We start from the raw sequence: 17,065 nt of genomic DNA on the forward strand, positions 1-17,065 counted from the left end.
AACCCTAGTCTGTGTAATCTCTCCTCGTAATTTAACCCTTGGAATCCAGGTATCATTTTAATAAATCTACACTGCACTCCTTCCAATTCCAATAAATCCTTCCTAAGGTGCAGTGCCCAGAACTGAACACACTAATCCAGGTGTGGTCTAACCAGGGCTTTGTATATCTGTAGCAAAACTTCTATTCCCTTGTATTCTAGTCTTCTAGATATAAAGGCCCGCATTCCATTAGCCTTTTTGATTATTTTCTGTACCTGTCTATAACATTTTAATGATCTATGTACATGGATCCCTAAGTCTCTTTGGACCTCCACTGTTTTGAGCTTTTCACCATTTAGAAAGTACTCTGATCTATCCTTTTTAGGTCCCTGATGCTCTGCATTAACATGCAGGGTGCATAGTTGATATTTCTCATCTACCTGCTGCCCCTCGGCGACATCATCCGAAAACACGACACCAGATTCCACATGTACGCTGATGACACCCAGCTCTACCTCACAACCACCTCCCTCGAGCCCTCCACTGTCTCTCATTTGTCACATTGCTGGTCCGATATCCAGTACTGGATGAGCAAAAATTTCCTCCAAATAATATTGGTAAGACCAAAGCCATTGTCTTTAGTCCCCGCCGTAAACTCGGTTCCCTACCCACCGACTCCATCCCTCTCCCTGGCCACTGTCTGAGGCTGAGCCAGACCATTCGCAACCTTGGCGTCTTATTTGACTCTGAGATGAACTTCCTACCACATATCTGCTCCATCACCAAGACCGCCTACTTCCACCTCCGTAACATCACCCGTCTCCACCCCTGCCTCAGCTCATCCGCTGCTGAAACCCTCATCCACGCCTTTGATACCTTTAGATTGGACTATTCCAATGGTCTCCTGGCTGGCCTCCCATCTTCCACCCTCCATAAACTCGAGCTCATCCAAAACTCTGCTGCACCAAGTCCCGTTCTCCCATCACCCCAGTGCTCGCTGACCTACATTGGCTCCCAGTCCGGGAACACCTCGATTTTAAAGTTCTCATCCTTGTTTTCAAATCCCTCCATGGCTTCGCCCCTCTCTATCTCTGTAACCTCCTCCAGCCCTGCAACCGTCCGAGATCTCTGCGCTCCTCCAATTCTTGCCTCTTGCGCATCCCCGATTTTAATCGCTCCACTATTGGTGGCCCTGCTTTCAGCTACCTCGGCCCTAAGTTCTGGAATTCCCTCCATAAACCTCTCTGCCTCGCTACCTCTCTCTCCTCCTTTAAGATGCTTCTTAAAACCTACCTCACTGACCAAGCTTTTGGTCACCTGTCCCAATACTTCCTTATGTGGCTCGGTATCAAATTTTTATGATAACACTCTTGTGAAGCACCTCGGGACATTTTACTACATTAAAGGTGCTATATAAATGCAAGCTGTTGTTGGGCATCACAGACAATTAGGCCATTTAAGGAATGGTAACCTTTTTTATTGAGGAAGGTGACAGGTTCATCAGCGGCACATTGGTCCCATCGGTGGCCTCCTGCACCCTGGGGAAGCAAGCAATTCTATGGAAAATAATGGACCTGCCTCTTTGCTGAGCAGGCACATGTTGTATTTGGTGAGGTCAGATGCCCTGCAGAATAGCTAATTGGTGACCTGTTGAATGCAGGTCCTCACGGCGCCTTAGCAAATATTACAGAGGTCTCCGGTGCCTGCCTGGAAGGAACAACATCCCGTAGAAATTGAGGGCTGTCGTCACCTTCATAGCCATTGACAAGGCCCTGCAAGAGGTAGATCGCAGCGTCAGGTTCTCAAGGAGTATCTCGCGCAGGTGGCCGATTGCTTCCTTGCTGAAGTGCAGTCTGTGCATGCAGAGCTCCTCCGACATCGCCTCAAAAGATATCCGTTCCCTGCACATTCTCTGGGAGGGGGTTAGTAGTGAGATCTGCTCATCCTCCGGCCATGGTGCCTCACTTGATCTTGGTGCCTGCTACCTCTGCTCCTCTTCCAGGTTGTCCACAGTGATCAAAACCAGTGGAATAGCTAGTGGATGGGCCATTGCAATGCTTTTGCCCTCTTCTGTGTGTAGAAAGAGCCTTTAGTCCTGAAAATTATTGCCTTCCAACGCTAACAGGATTCAGGATGGCAAGACAAGACTGCCATAATAGATTTAAAAAATAAAAAGCTCGAAGAACAATTTCCAGCCTGCTAGAGTAAGACGCCAAGGCTGCAATGGTCCCTTTGTTGGCCTTCCAGAATGAGAGTCATGTGAGGGCCATAAATCATGTCATTAGCATGTCACCCACGCCACTAATCTCCAGCCCTAAGTTGCTGCAGAGCCATTAATGTAGAATAATGGCATAAATTCGCAAACGCCATTGACTTGAACACGGGCCTGAGTGACATGAAAGAAATGTTAATGGCTACGGTGAGCCTATCGGCGGAACGGCGCAAATAGTCTAGCAAATGCGGAGTTAGAATACAGATCAGCCATGATCTAACTGAATGGCGGAAGAGGCTAGAGGGGCTGAATGACCTAATCCTGTTTCTAAATTGCAGCCTATCTCAGATGCTCCACAAATTGCTGAACTTTTAGTGTCATCATTATTATGGAACTACTTGCCAGCAATTTCAGGTGAGTTTCACCAAACATATGTTACTTGCAGGTGGTCTTATAAATCATAGTCCACAAGCATTCTGCACATAAATTTGAATGAGAAAAACATATTTGACGATATTTTAACCTCCCCGCTAATAACCAGGACTTTTAGCCGCAGCTTTCAGAGACTATGGCTCACCTTTTTTTTAAAGACGTTCTACCTTTACTGCGTCGGTTAACAGCCACATCCCTAATTTCCATATGCAAGTTTCGCAAGAAGTGTGGAGCAAATAGAAATTGCTAGCACGTAGTGACCGAACATTTCACAAAAAGGTATGAGGACCCTTGTAACTGTCTGATACTTTATTAAGTTCATCAAAGGTAGCATTCTTTAAAAGTTAACTTTATTTAGACTCGGGAATGTTTGTGGCTTTACAATAACAAGTTGCTGTAAAGTTGCCTTCAATTAAATCAGGTGAGTTGGGGTTTGAAACCAGCTTCCTCGAGGTTGGGAGATGTGCCCAAATCAGAGAGGACAGGTGAGACTTTGTTTCATTAAAGTTAATATTTCGCAGGGACAAGTCATGCTTCATTTAAAGAGAAACAACTTTCTAGTGGTGATAGAAGGGAAGTTCTCTCCTGACTCCGCTCCGTCAATCGACTGGAACTGACCTACCCAAGGGGCGTCCGGACTCGACTCGACTCGACTCCGAATGGGCCAGGCTCCCACTTGTACCAATGTCACGGTACAAACCACACCAAGTTCACGCTCAGACCCTTCCTCTCACCCCGGAACATATCCCTGATGTACTGGTGGGCGTGTAGCTTGCCAGTACATTTTACTGTTTGACTACCTGCTTCTTGCTACCACTTCACAGAACTATTTCTAGCACAGTACCGAGTATCAATTGTAATGTACGGGTTTATGGTAACCACAGTGCTTACTTTAAATGTAATGATGTTTATATATACGATTTGTTTATGGTGACTATAGTACTTTAAATATAATGTTTTATTTTTTTTTATTCGTTCATGGGATGAGGGCGTCGCTGGCGAGGCCAGCATTTATTGCCCATCCCTAATTGCCCTTGAGAAGGTGGTGGTGAGCCGCCTTCTTGAACCGCTGCAGTCCGTGTGGTGAAGGTTCTCCCACAGTGCTGTTAGGAAGGGAGTTCCAGGATTTTGACCCAGTGACAACGAAGGAACGGCGATATATTTCCAAGTCGGGATGGTGTGTGACTTGGAGGGGAACGTGCAGATGGTGTTGTTCCCATTTGCCTGCTGCCCTTGTCCTTCTAGGTGGTAGAGGTCGTGGGTTTGGGAGGTGCTGCAGTGCATCCTGTGGATGGTACACACTACAGCCACTGTGTGCCGGTGGTGAAGGGAGTGAATGTTCAGGGTGGTGGAAGGGGTGCCAATCAAACTGGCTGCTTTGTCCTGGATGGTGTCGAGCTTCTTGAGTGTTATTGGAGCTGCACTCATCCAGGCAAGTGGAGAGTATTCCATCACACTCCTGACTTGTGTCTTGTAGATGGTGGAAAGGCTTTGGGGAGTCAGGAGGTGAGTCACTCGCCGCAGGATACTCAGCCTCTGACCTGCTCTTGTCGCCACAGTATTTATATGGCTGGTCCAGTTAAGTTTCTGGTCAATGGTAACCCCCAGGATGTTGATGGTGGGGGATTTGGCGATGGTAATGCCGTTGAATGTCAAGGGGAGGTGGTTAGACTCTCTCTTGTTGGAGATGGTCATTGTCTGGCGCAAATGTTACTTGCCACTTATGAGCCCAAGCCTGGATGTTGTCCAGGTCGTGCTGCATGCGGGCTCGGACTGCTTCATTATCTGAGGGGTTGCGAATGGAACTGAACACTCTGCAATCATCAGCGAACATCCCCATTTCTGACCTTATGAAGGGAAGGTCATTGATGAAGCAGCTGAAGATGGTTGGGCCTGGGACGCTGCCCTGAGGAACTCCTGCAGCAGTGTCCTGGGGCTGAGATGATTAGCCTCCAACAACCACTACCACCTTCCTTTGTCCTAGGTATGACTCCAGCCACTGGAGAGTTTTCCCATGATTCCCATTGACTTCAATTTTACTAGGGCTCCTTGGTTGCCACACTCGGTCAAATGCTGCCTCGATGTCAAGGGCAGTCACTCTCACCTCACCTCTGGAATTCAGCTCTTTTGTCCATGTTTGGACCAGGGCTGTAATGAGGTCTGGAGCCAAGTGGTCCTGGCGGAACCCAAACTGAGCATCGGTGAGCAGGTTATTGGTGAGTAAGTGCTGCTTGATAGCACTGTCGACGACACCTTCCATCACTTTGCTGATGATTGAGAGTAGGCTGATGGGGTGGTAATTGGCCGGATTGGATTTGTCCTGCTTTTTGTGAACAGGACATACCTAGGCAATTTTCCACATTGTCGGGTAGATGCCCGTGTTGTAGCTGTACTGGAACAGCTTGGCTAGAGGTGCGGCTAGTTCTGGAGCACAAGTCTTCAGCACTACAGCTGGGACGTTGTCGGGGCCCATAGCCTTTGCTGTATCCAGTGCACTCAGCCGTTTCTTGATATCACATGGAGTGAATCGAATTGGCTGAAGACTGGCTTCTGTGATGGTGGGGATATCGGGAGGAGGCTGTATGTACAGTATCTTTATGGTGACTATAGTACTTTAAATATAATGTTTATATGTATGCTTTGTTTATGGTGACTATAGTACTTACTTCAGATCTTTTCCCTTTCCTCACCAGTCCAGCCTTTGGAATTGATCCAGAGCCATCGTGTCACTATCCAACGAAAATCAACATGGCCAGTGCAAAGGAAATCCTCTGGTCTATTTTCTGGCTCTTGGTGCTCCTTCTCCTAGCCTGGCCAATCAGTATGTTTCTCGGGTTCCTCTATGGTTTTGTCTCTCCTCTGACTACCTGTGTGGGACTCGATAAGGTCACCGAATTGCTCCTGAAAGGTGCAAGCCTGGGTCGATCCTGTGCTGAGAACATGAAATCAAGTAAATCACTGTGCTAAAAGGAAAAAAACCTTGGTTTACGTTTCAGCGATAAAGAAAACTTTGTTGTATCGCGACCAATGTTACAGTATAGAAAGAGGCCGTTTAGGCCCAAGCTCTTCACATGAACTCCTAGTCTAACTTCACGCTCCTGATTGCCCTCCATATGCTTTAATATTCCTCTTTTTCAAGCAATTTCCATTTCACCACGCAGAAGTTTGCTCCGATTGTCTTAGTGGCTATTGTCATGGACAATTTGTTCCTACAATCTCTGAATTTTTGTACAACTATGCCTTTCTAAAAAAAATTGGAATGAATGAACTTGTACTTTTGTGATTTGCATCATGTAATAAATAATTCCAGTTTATAAATTACCTGTTTTATATTAATAAACTGTATAATGTTATTGCCCCTTTAAGTGAACTTGACGATGGGTGGGGGATTCATTTATATTTTTAAAACCGGTTGCAAAGTACTAAATGGGCAAAATCAACAACAACTTGCATTTATATAGCGCCTTTAACATAGTAAAACGTCCCAACGCACTTCACAGGAGCGTTATCAAACAAAATTTGACACCGAACCACATAAGGAAGTATTGGGACAGGTGACCAAAAGTTTGGTCAAAGAGGTAAGTTTTAAGGAGTGTCTTAAAGGAGGAGAAAGAGTTAGAGAGACGGAGGGATTTCCAGAGCTTAGGGCCTAGGCAGCTGAAGGCACGGCCGCCAATGGTGGAGCAATTAAAATCGGAGATGCACAAGAATTGGAGGAGTGCAGAGATCTTGGAGGGCAGTTACGAATATTTTTAATTTAATCCATTCCTTGAGTGACGTGAAGAAAAACGAGTGACAGTTTATGATAAAGTTGTAACTTATTGCAGCCCGCACACATTCCTCTTTGATATAAGATGGAGTGCTTTTTTTAAAATCAGCCGATTGATGAGAAAATCTGCTAATCCTGCAGAAGACTTGTTTATTGTTAACCGGTAACCTATATTTGCCATAATGCTTTATCCCAGCAGTAAATATGCATAACTAATATGCCTGTGTGGGCAAATCAAATCTAAACAGACTTTATATGTCGGCGTGTGAGTGCATTTGAATCTTAAAGTCTCAGCAAGATATTCACAGGCCAAAGCAGCGGGGTGTTTTCTTGCTTTTTGGGAAGCATGTTTTTTTTGGTTCTGATAAAGGCCCAGGAACTGTTCGATAGCTCAGTTCTTTTTGACCTACATTATCCTAGAAAAACACTTCCTAACCATAAAACTGGGGTGAGCCCTTAAGGTAGCACCTCTGCCTGGCAAACAGCCACCCAGAACAGTGATTTCAGTTGGTGCTGATGACTCACCCAGATCATGATAGTAACAGGAGGAGGCCATTCAGCCCCTCAAGCCTGTTCCACCATTAGATTAGATCATGGCTGACCTCAACTCCATTTACCAGCCTTAGCTCCATATCCATTGATACCCTTACCTAACAAACATCTGTCGATCTCAGTCCTGAAAATTTCAATTGACCCAGCATCCACAGCTTTTTGGGGGGAGGGAATTTCAGATTTCCACTACACTTTGTGTGGAAAAAGTGCTTCCTGATTTCACTCCTAAATGGCCTAGCTCTAATTTTAAGATTATGTCCCAATATCTAGGTAATTTGTAGCAAACCCTGAAAAACCCTCATTACTGTATTTCAGCTACTGGTCATATCATGTGATATCATCTTCGACTTTGGAAGGCAGTAGAATAAGTAATTCAACAGACTGACTTAGGCTATAAACTACCAAACAGGTTTATTAACTAGTAAGTGGATAAGTGAATAAATGGAGCGATGCACTGTAGAATTACAGTAGATTAACTATCTCTCCTCAGAAGATAGAAAATGACAGTCACATCTGTTCTGCTAAATTGCAAGGTCCCTTTTAATATTATGTTTAATATTAACTTTTTACATCGCCGTTTGTTGTTGAGCATCCACAGAGTCACTTTTTGGCCTATTTCTTTCTGATGGCATCAGATAGATTCCCCAATTTGAGTAAGTCAGGCTGAGAAATACTTTAACAAATGATTGGGACAAATTCAGTTAAAATGTGTGTCTCTTAAAAAGAGCTGCTAATCAAACATGAATACAAATAAATCCCACAAGATGCTTGTAGTTCAATTGAATAGCTTAGTCCCCCTCTTGCAATGTCTGGCATGACACAATATCAATGCTCTGAGGCTATTGTATGGAAACCATTTTCTCTGAACGAACCTTATTTTTAATGTGCCTTAAGTCTAACCCCAGAAGAATGCCTCCTATTGCACCACCTCTGCAGATTTTGCTAAATTCTAACAATTTTGATGCTATGAACTTGCATTCATCATTTGACAGAAATAGCAGATTTTCATCCCGTTAGACTGCGTTGAACTCTAATCCATGTTCCAGTGGTGAAAGTGTAGCCTTCTAACCGGTTGCACCATTTAGCCACAGACACTCTCTCTTATGTCTATTGTTCAGGGATCGAGAGCAAGTGAGAAAACCATTTTGGATTAAGCCCCTAAGATTAAAAACTGGCAGAACTTTACTGACAGTGGTAGTCATAAACAGCCTGACCTCAAGGTTAAACAACACATTGATTACGTTTAGATCGTAACTTTCTCACTATTCATGCATGTTTAAAGATGAACTTATCTATAGTAAAGCCATAATAGATACCTCCTTGATGCCGAGCGGCTCCCGGCTGGCCCGAGCACCATCTTCTTACCTGTCGCTATCAAAGTCACCACTGCCCTCAACAACTTCTCCTCCGCATCCTTCCAGGGTGCCACCGGGGACATCGCCGACATCTCTCAGTCGTCTGCACAAAAGAGCCCTGCAAATACACTTACACCCACTCTGCAGTGACACAATGGGTGGCATCTGTTGTGGGTCTTCAAGGTGATCCTCAGGAAAGGGCATTATTGCACAAACCATACAAGATTTGTAAAGATGTGGCGACAATATAATATGTAATGTGAGTTGATCAGAAATCAAATATAAGTAAAAACCATGACAAACCCTCAAACACCCTTGTGCATCCCCTTCATGCTCACAACACGTTTGCCTTACGCTTCCTACTGCACATATGTGATGCATGCCCTGTGGTTGCAGCACAGGTAGTGGCAGGTTGGGTGAGGCTGACCGTGAAAGAGATGCACGAGAGGGTGAGTATGAGATAGAGCCATGAGATTGTATGAAGATTGGGTTGAGTGGTAGTGGTGGGATGAGTACTGGCAAGGTGAGTAAGTGCAGGTAAGATGAGGATGAGCTTTGAGTGGGTGTGAGGAGTGATGTGATCGAGTAGTGTTGGCAGTGCAGAAGGAGATGTGGGGTGGGGGCAATGATGTGGCAGACGGAGTGTAGGGGAATGAGTAAGTGTACTAACTTTGGCTGACCTACTTAGGTCATTGAAGTGCGGAACACCCCGAATTCACTGGGCGCGTTACCCACGTGCCCAGTCGACCCCCTGCTGCCAACCCACCTCCCTCCTAATATCGAGCCCATAGTTTCTAAGAGTTAGTCCACAACTGACATTAGACTGACTGGTGTATTGTTTATCCTTCTTGAACAGAGGTATTATGGTGACAACCCCCCAGTCCCATGGCACACTTTGCATATTTAAGGAGGATTGAAAAGTTGTGACCAGCACCTCTGCTATCTCACCTCTGACTTCAACAGCTCTGCTACTTTTTTGAGAACCAATTCCATTTCTACAGTTACTTCTAACAATATTTCCACTTCCCTCTCTAATGCACGTATATTCTCATTATCACCTTTATTTTAAAATCATTACAAAATATTTATTTAGTATCTCCTCCATACCATCATCTTCATTAATTGGATTCTTCATTCATCCCTGAGTGGTCCTACCACTCCTTAATTATTCTTTTACTTTAATATGCTTATAAAAAACCCTTACTCTTTCTTTTAGATTATCTGCTGGCCTCTTTTCACATACCCTTTAGTCCTTCTAACCACCCTTTTCACCTCACACTACACTTTCGATAGTTGTTGTGATTAGTACTGCTAGCCCTAACTTTATCATATGCTTCTCTCAAGTCTCAGCTGAGTTTTAATCTCTATTCATGCATGATATATATCCTTTTTGCCTCATAGGAATATATATTTTTTTTGCATGTCATATTTGAAGATTTCCCCACTGCTGATCTGTCATTTCTACTTGTTAACTCTTCTGTCCAGTTAATTTGGCCCTGATCCTATTTTATCTCAATTAACTTTTCCTTTTTCCGGTCTAGCACTCTTATCTTTTATTCTTCATTGTTTTTTTCCATTTTCACATTGAACTAAACTGTGCTGTAATCGCTATTTCCCAATTGTTCTCCTACTCTCACATCAGTTATTTGTTCTACGTCATTTCCCAAAACTCAATCAAGCTTTCCCGTGGCCATTCATGTGATATGATTAATATCCCCACCAATGAAACCAACTGGATAGGCCTTGAGTAATAAAATCACAAATAAGTTGTGGTTGCCTTAAGATTGGAGGTGTTTATTGTATGACGTAACGTAATATGCTCTGAAATTGTCTCCCTAAACCTTGCCACCTCTCCACTTCCCTCTCCTCCTATAGGTCCCTCATTAAAACCCACCTCTTTGACCAAGCTTTTAGTCACCCCTCCTAATATCTCTTTTGGCTTGGCGTCCACCTTCATCTGATTCTGTGAAGCACCTTGGGACGTTTTATCGATGTTAAAGGCACGATAGAAATGCAAGTTGTTGCTTTTGTAATGCACTAATTTTTAAATATTTTCCATCACTCAATTTCTTCCAGTAGAAAAACTATGTAGGTTAAATATTTTGAAAGGAGATCCATTGCAGAGACCTTTTGCTGAAAGCAAATTGCTCTGCATTCACCCAGATGGTTTAAAAGTTATCAAAAACTTATTTAGTATGCAAATTGTACCAAGTTTATAACACGTGCTCTTTTGTCGACTGAAAAAGTGTTGATGAGTAGGTTTGTAGTTTGCAAAACAATTTCTTGAATCTGCTTTGTGATGTCACTTTGTCATGTCACTTTGTCACTGTGACATCCTACCTGTGAAGAAATTATTTATTGTGCCACTTGTAAATTGCCACATGAGGGTTAGCAGTAAATTAACCTGCTCTTTCTGTGCTTTTTTATTGGAAGTTGCACATTTCTTTTAGGAGCTACTCTGCTTTTAATTTATCACTGTTCACAGTGTCTAGCTTTGTGAACCATTAAATTGCTGGCAAGGAAGTGACTCCGAAGTTTCAGCAAAGGAAAACTGCAGGTGTCGTAGCCTTTGGATCCTTTAATACATTATTTAGTCCATCAAAGGTAACCTTTCTTGGACATTATAGTTAGATCTTTATTAAATTGGAAACCTTACAATAAGAAGTGTCAATGCTAGTGGATTTTTCAGTGTCAATAATGTAGGATTATATTGTATTTGTTTTTTTAAAAAATAGTTTACACTTAGTTTAGTTGAATTGTGTATTAAAGCTTACAGCTTATTGCTTGAAAAGGTTTGGGTGGCAGCGCAAGTCCAAATCCACAGCAACGTGCTCGGCCGGTGCCAAGTCAGTCAGTGAGGCAACACTGGTGACTTAAATATTGCTGATACGAGAATAGGGCAGAGAAATAATTTAACAAAAATTGGAGGAGAGGGGAGTGATGAAGCAATAAATTTATTTTTTTTAAAAATTCTAAACATTTTCTGTAAATTAAAAAGTATTCTCTCCCTTCTTAGTGTAACTGCAAGGCCTTAGCAGAGTAACCAAACAGGAGTGAAGGCTCCAGTAGAAAACACTTTTAAAACAAGCACTGAGCTCTCTGGTTGAGAGAACCTTTCCCCTAGTTCTTATTTTACTGTGTTTTTAACAAAAAAACCTCTCTTTAATTACAGCCTGTTTAGGCAACAAAATGCACAGCTATGTGTGACACAGCATTAGTGACTTGAGACATACCTGAGGCCAGAAAAAAATGTTATGGTTTTAATTTTTTAAATTATGATTTTAAAATAAGTTTTAAAGATGAACACACAGGTTTCATGTGATGGTCTGTGTGAGGAGTGGCTTCATTATCTTGCATTATGACATCACGTTTGACATCATAGAACTTGTCTTTATATAATGCTTCAAACCAAATTTCTTTTTATTTCCATATATAGATAAAGAACGCATACTTAGTAGCTGATGATGTATTGAAAATATACCAATAATAATGACAGGGGATTTTCCTTTGCTAACTAGTCATAAGGAATATATACAAACATTATATCACCAGTGAGTTTTCACTTCAAATATAACTTCTTTGATGTTATGCAATGTGATGGCATAATGCCGAATAGTGAAATCACTCTGTACACAATGGCAGTGTGTGTTTGTGAGACATTGGGTCACTCAGGCATGTTTTTTCCATCCACCATAAGTATTCAATATGTACCCTAAATTATAAAGTATTTTTATAAGAAATGATATTCATGTCAGTGTTTAATGACACGTGCATTTCTTGGTGACTGTAGTGTACTCGTTAAACAATTTCTGTTTTCCTCACTCCAGTATTTGGAATTCACCCAGATCCAGTCTATCAACCTTCAGAGCAACATGGCTAGCTGCACGGATCTCCTGTGGTCCTTTTTCTGGCTTATTGTGCTGTTCTTTTTGGGCTGGCCACTTAGTATATTCTTTGGGGGCATCTATGGGTTTTTCTCACCTCTGACTACCTGCATTGGACTGGATCAGGTCACCGATATCCTTCTACAAGGTGCAAACCTGGGCAGAACCTGTGCTGAGAACATGAGATCAAGTAAAGCTCTCTGCTAAAAAAGGATGGCGGCTACCCTTTCAACGTCAAAGAAACTTTACTACGACTGGGAGCAGTCCGCTTCACCACCCAGATTACTGCGGATCAGTGCATTTAAAACACATTCACAGAACTTTACTTTTCACTTCTGCAGATTTGTTTTATCCCTTTTACAACTTCTTTAAGCAAAATAATAATGCCTTTTTGAAGGAAAACAAATACATTTCAAATTATTTGTAATTAACATACTGCAATAAATGGCCATTCTCTCATACATTTCAAACGGCAGCTTCAATATTTTAAAAAAATTCTCAACTTACTGTTTGCCCGAACCTGTAATCAGAATTTGCAAAACATTTCACGTGCTGTAGGTCCACAGAACACTCAAGCTATCAAATTTGTGCAGGGGATATGCACTGAGGTGGTGGATCATTGGAAAATAAACCACCAAGCCAACGAAAAGCATGAAATAAGCCATATCAAGGGTGCTTTACTTACTGTAATGCACCATTTCCTAAAGTATTCTGTTTATTGTGCATGTTATATTTTTCTAAGTGGGCATTTTTTAAATGTATAAACAAGTTGTTATCATCATTTTCCTTCCTTTAGGCAGAGATCGTGGCTTAATATATTTATTAAAAGGGACAATGCGATGTCGTAAGTTAGCACACTGCCCTTTCACCTTTGGGATGGGTTTCCAGGCCAGCCCTACCCAGACGGATGGGATGAGAAGTCTCCTTGTATCTGCTAGCTGTATGGGTCCTACATGAAGTGAGTTTAGACAGTCTCAACCCAGTTCCTCGTGATTATAAACTCTCAGCATAAAACTGTGCACAAATGTACACTGAAATAACATTTTCATTTAGAGAGGTCATAACGTTTGCTGGTTTTGATAATGGAAAAAAATTACGCTGGTGCAGAAGGGAGGATTAGGAAATGTTGGCATACAGTAGAGTGTGCTTTACACTATGAATGGCAAAGCCTTTGTCTTCATGGGTTGCATAGGCACATACTGTGGAGCCTCAGGGGCCACATATAGAGTTTTCTTGTGTAAATGTTAGAAGTATCAGAAATAACGGGGTAGATTTTCAATTTGCCTCTGGGTGTAAAACTGGCATTATGGATTGGCAACCCATTATGGAAACCGCCATTGATTTAAATGAAAATTGGGCAATTTCTACAATGTGCGGCCCATCCGCCATGCCTGCTTTACGCATGGGCGGCAAGTTGAAAATCTACCCCAAGAGGTTACAACTTAGTGTTACGCAGCTTTGGAGAGCTTAGACATTATTGGTATTACTGAGACATGGTTAGTTTCAAGTAATGGGCTAGAAATCCAACTAAAAGTTTACAAGGAAGTAGTACAAAATGGAGGAAGTGTGGCTTAATTTGTGAAAGAGAGAGGGAATTTTGTTTCACAAGGTACAGGTGAAGGTGGATCAAGCTATTGGCCCAAAATTGATCATTGGCATTTGTCATAGCAATCAAGGTCAAGGGGGACATTATGATGAGGCAATCTGGGCACAAGTTCCAATGAATTTAATTTTCCAGATATTCAATGGTCAAATGGTGATCCATTTGTTATTGAGGGAAGGATAGCTGAAAGATTTGTAAATATTCTAAACGATTGCTTGCTTACACAACATGTTAGTGAGGAAACTAGGGAAATCGGGTACTGGACCTCGTTTTTAGTTATGATGCTGATCTGATATCAGATCTTCATATAGGAGAATACCTGGGCAACAGTGACCGTTATATTTTAGATTTATCTTAATCAACCAAATCAAGGCATCTAAAAATTTAATGGAAATATCATATTTTAAGAGAGCTAAATTTGCAAAGATGTTAGATGATTTGAACTAGATTGATTGGGCAGTCCTACTAGGTGGGGATGTAGTGACACTGAAGAAAAATGAAATGCCTCCAAAACCATCCTTATGCAAAAGGAAGCTATGTAAGTCCCTAAGGTTAGGGGATATGGTAAAACAAAGCCAAATTGGCTAATGGGTCATGTCCAAAGACAACTTAGACTTAAGCAGAAATATTTTTACAGACTTAAAGAAAATAACTCAAGAACGAAAGCTGTTATCAGGGCAGCCAGAAGGACAGATTAGGCTGTTGGCCGTGATGGCATTCCCTAAGGGTGCTCGGCGTGCCTATTGCTCATCTATTTAACAGCTCACTGGAGTCTGTGATTGTTCCCTTGGACTGGAGAAAAGATTATGTGGTGCCTGTATTTAAAAAGGGAAATGTCAGAACCAGGTAATTACAGACCCATGAACTAGACTTCAGTTATAGGCAAGTTGCTTGAAGGGGTCATTAGAGACACACTGTATTACCATCTTGACAGACATAGGGTTATTAGAGAGTCCCAGTATGGCTTTTTGAAGAGAAGTTGTCAAAAACCCGATCAACATTATGTATCCTGATTTTCAAAAAGCCCTTGACAAGGTGCCGCACAAAAGACTATTAAATAAGGTTGAGTCCTGTGGGATTAGTGGGCAGATTTTGGTTGGATAAGGAACTGGTTGCATTCTAATAGACAGAAGGTTATTGGTTCTGCATGGGACCAGTCACTAATGAAGTCTCACAGGAGTCTGAGTTGCTCTTCACCATCTTTATCAGTGATCTGGATGAAGGCGTTAGGGGAATTGACCGTAAGTTCACAAATGTTACACAGATATGTATGAGTGTAAGGATCTTGGATGGAAAAATATATTGTAAGAAGATCTGGATGCAATGGGGACTGGGTCCATATCGGGCAGCTGTCTTTTACTATAGACATATGTAGACTTATACACTTGGATAGGGACAATGCCAAACACATGTAACCTAGCTATTCTAATGCATGAATTATTGAAAGTCCATGACCAATGCCGCATGTGTTAGGATCTAATGCCAGGACGATTAAATACAAAACAAGTAACACTAGTCTGTCTTTGTATAAGGCCTTGTCAGTCCTCATCTAGAATACTATGTCCAGTTTTGGTCCCGTCCTTTGGCGGGGGTGATATCGAGGCCCTGGAAAAAGTTCAGAGGAGGGCCATTACATTGATACCTAGTATAAAGGCCATCAGTTACCTCAATAGGCTTAGAGAGCTGGGGCTTTTGTACTTTAGAAAAGTATAGACTTTGAGAAGATTGAGGTCTTTAAAATAATGGAAGGATTAGACTCAGCCCCAGTGGATAGGCTATTCGAGCAAGTTAGATTAGGAAGGACAGTGGACATGATTATAACTTATCTAAGCATAGCAATTGGTTTAATGTTAGGAGGTACTTTTCACAAAGAGTCAATGACCTCTGGAACAATTGCTGCACATGCAGTGCGTGTAGACTAGCTGCAAATATTCAAAAGGGAACAGGACGAGTTCCAGAGTGTGGCCAACACATCAGGGAATGTGTCTCCCAGTCGCTGTGGTCTCTTAGAAATTGTCTTATCCCAAAGTTTTTTCCTAAATTGTCCCAAGGCTTTTTTCTCTGTATTTTTGCCTCTCCCAGGAGATTGGTGTGTGATGGGGGGGGGGGGGAGGATACTAACTAATGTTAGGAGTTATCCAGTGAAGCCATGACAGTGCTAAAAACAGTCCTTTCCAAGCATCCAGGCCAGATTTAAACAGGACGAACCAGCAAATAAGAAATATAAGTACAAATAGAACCGAATTGCCTGAGTTTCGAGTAATGAATTGCCAAGGCTTGGGAGTTCCTATGGCTGCAGGTTGGACACCCCTGCTCTACACAATTAGTGTTTGCTGATGCCACTACATGCTCAAAGTGAAACTAAACCCTCAGCATAAAACTGTACAAATTTAAATTGACATTCTTCAACTTAATGTTCCTCAAAATGGAATCAAAAAGGATATTCGTTTAGTAAGGGAGTGGTTAGCCACAATCCCTGTATTAGATAATCCAGCAAGGACTCCCGATTAACTAAAGATTGAAGCATGTAATACGGGGAAAGGTGTGTTTTATACACAAAACATGGGGGGAGAACCAGCCAGACTCTAACCAAAGCATAGCAACAATTGTCTCACCAGAAAAGAACTCCTGATAAAGGTTATTATAATTCATTTTTTAAAATCATATCTTATTGAATATGAGATTTTGGTCAGACAAAACATTCCTAGGTTAAGGAACTTAAAAGATTGAGGAAGACGGAGTGACCCAATTGAATAGCATGTTGGAGGGTCAACAAGCTTGTGTCACAGAGTGATATGTTATGTGGGTTCTCACCGAAGATTCTTCTGATCTCAGCCATGCCCTCTCATGGCAGTGCTTATTAAATTCACACTTCCCTACAGCAAGGATGCAGGTGATTTGGCCACTTTCAGACTGGTCCAAGTACCTACTTTTTACAGTATTACTGGTACAAACCTGGGAGCAGGCGTCCATTTCATCCTCTTGGCCAGGGGAAAGTATATGGTGTGCAGAGTCTTTTAGGGAAAAGGGAGAAAGCAATACAACTTTAGAAAAAAAATTATAGGACAACTGGCTCACTGAATTGGAGTTTAAGGAAACTACAGTCCAAATTTTCAGCTATGAATGCAGATTTGGACCCAAATAGTCAGAAGCAGGTTTTAGACAGATCCAAATGAAAGTGTGCTGTTTGCACCCAACCTTCCAAGTTCAGCTCAATAGCTCAAGGTGCAGATTTGCAAGGAGCACACCAGTGGTGGGAGCAGAAAATGGTGGAAGTGA

The 17,065-nt window shown here is 42.1% G+C and overlaps 2 long non-coding RNA genes across 2 annotated transcripts in view; one reads left to right on the top strand and one right to left on the bottom strand.

The window, feature by feature from the left end:
- Nucleotides 1-2,886, bottom strand: part of LOC137326373 (uncharacterized) — a 27,419-nt gene extending 24,533 nt beyond the window's left edge. The window contains exon 1 of the long non-coding RNA XR_010964188.1: nucleotides 2,769-2,886. This is a non-coding gene — a long non-coding RNA (uncharacterized lncRNA). The remainder of the gene's footprint in view (nucleotides 1-2,768) is intronic.
- Nucleotides 2,700-5,944, top strand: LOC137326372 (uncharacterized). The gene is made up of 2 exons (XR_010964187.1): nucleotides 2,700-2,902; nucleotides 5,317-5,944. It is a non-coding gene; the product is annotated as an uncharacterized lncRNA (long non-coding RNA).
- The last annotated feature ends 11,121 nt before the right edge of the window (nucleotides 5,945-17,065 follow it).

This window comes from Heptranchias perlo, chromosome 10, assembly GCF_035084215.1.
Source record: "Heptranchias perlo isolate sHepPer1 chromosome 10, sHepPer1.hap1, whole genome shotgun sequence".
In the NCBI taxonomy this organism is placed as follows: Eukaryota; Metazoa; Chordata; class Chondrichthyes; order Hexanchiformes; family Hexanchidae; genus Heptranchias; species Heptranchias perlo.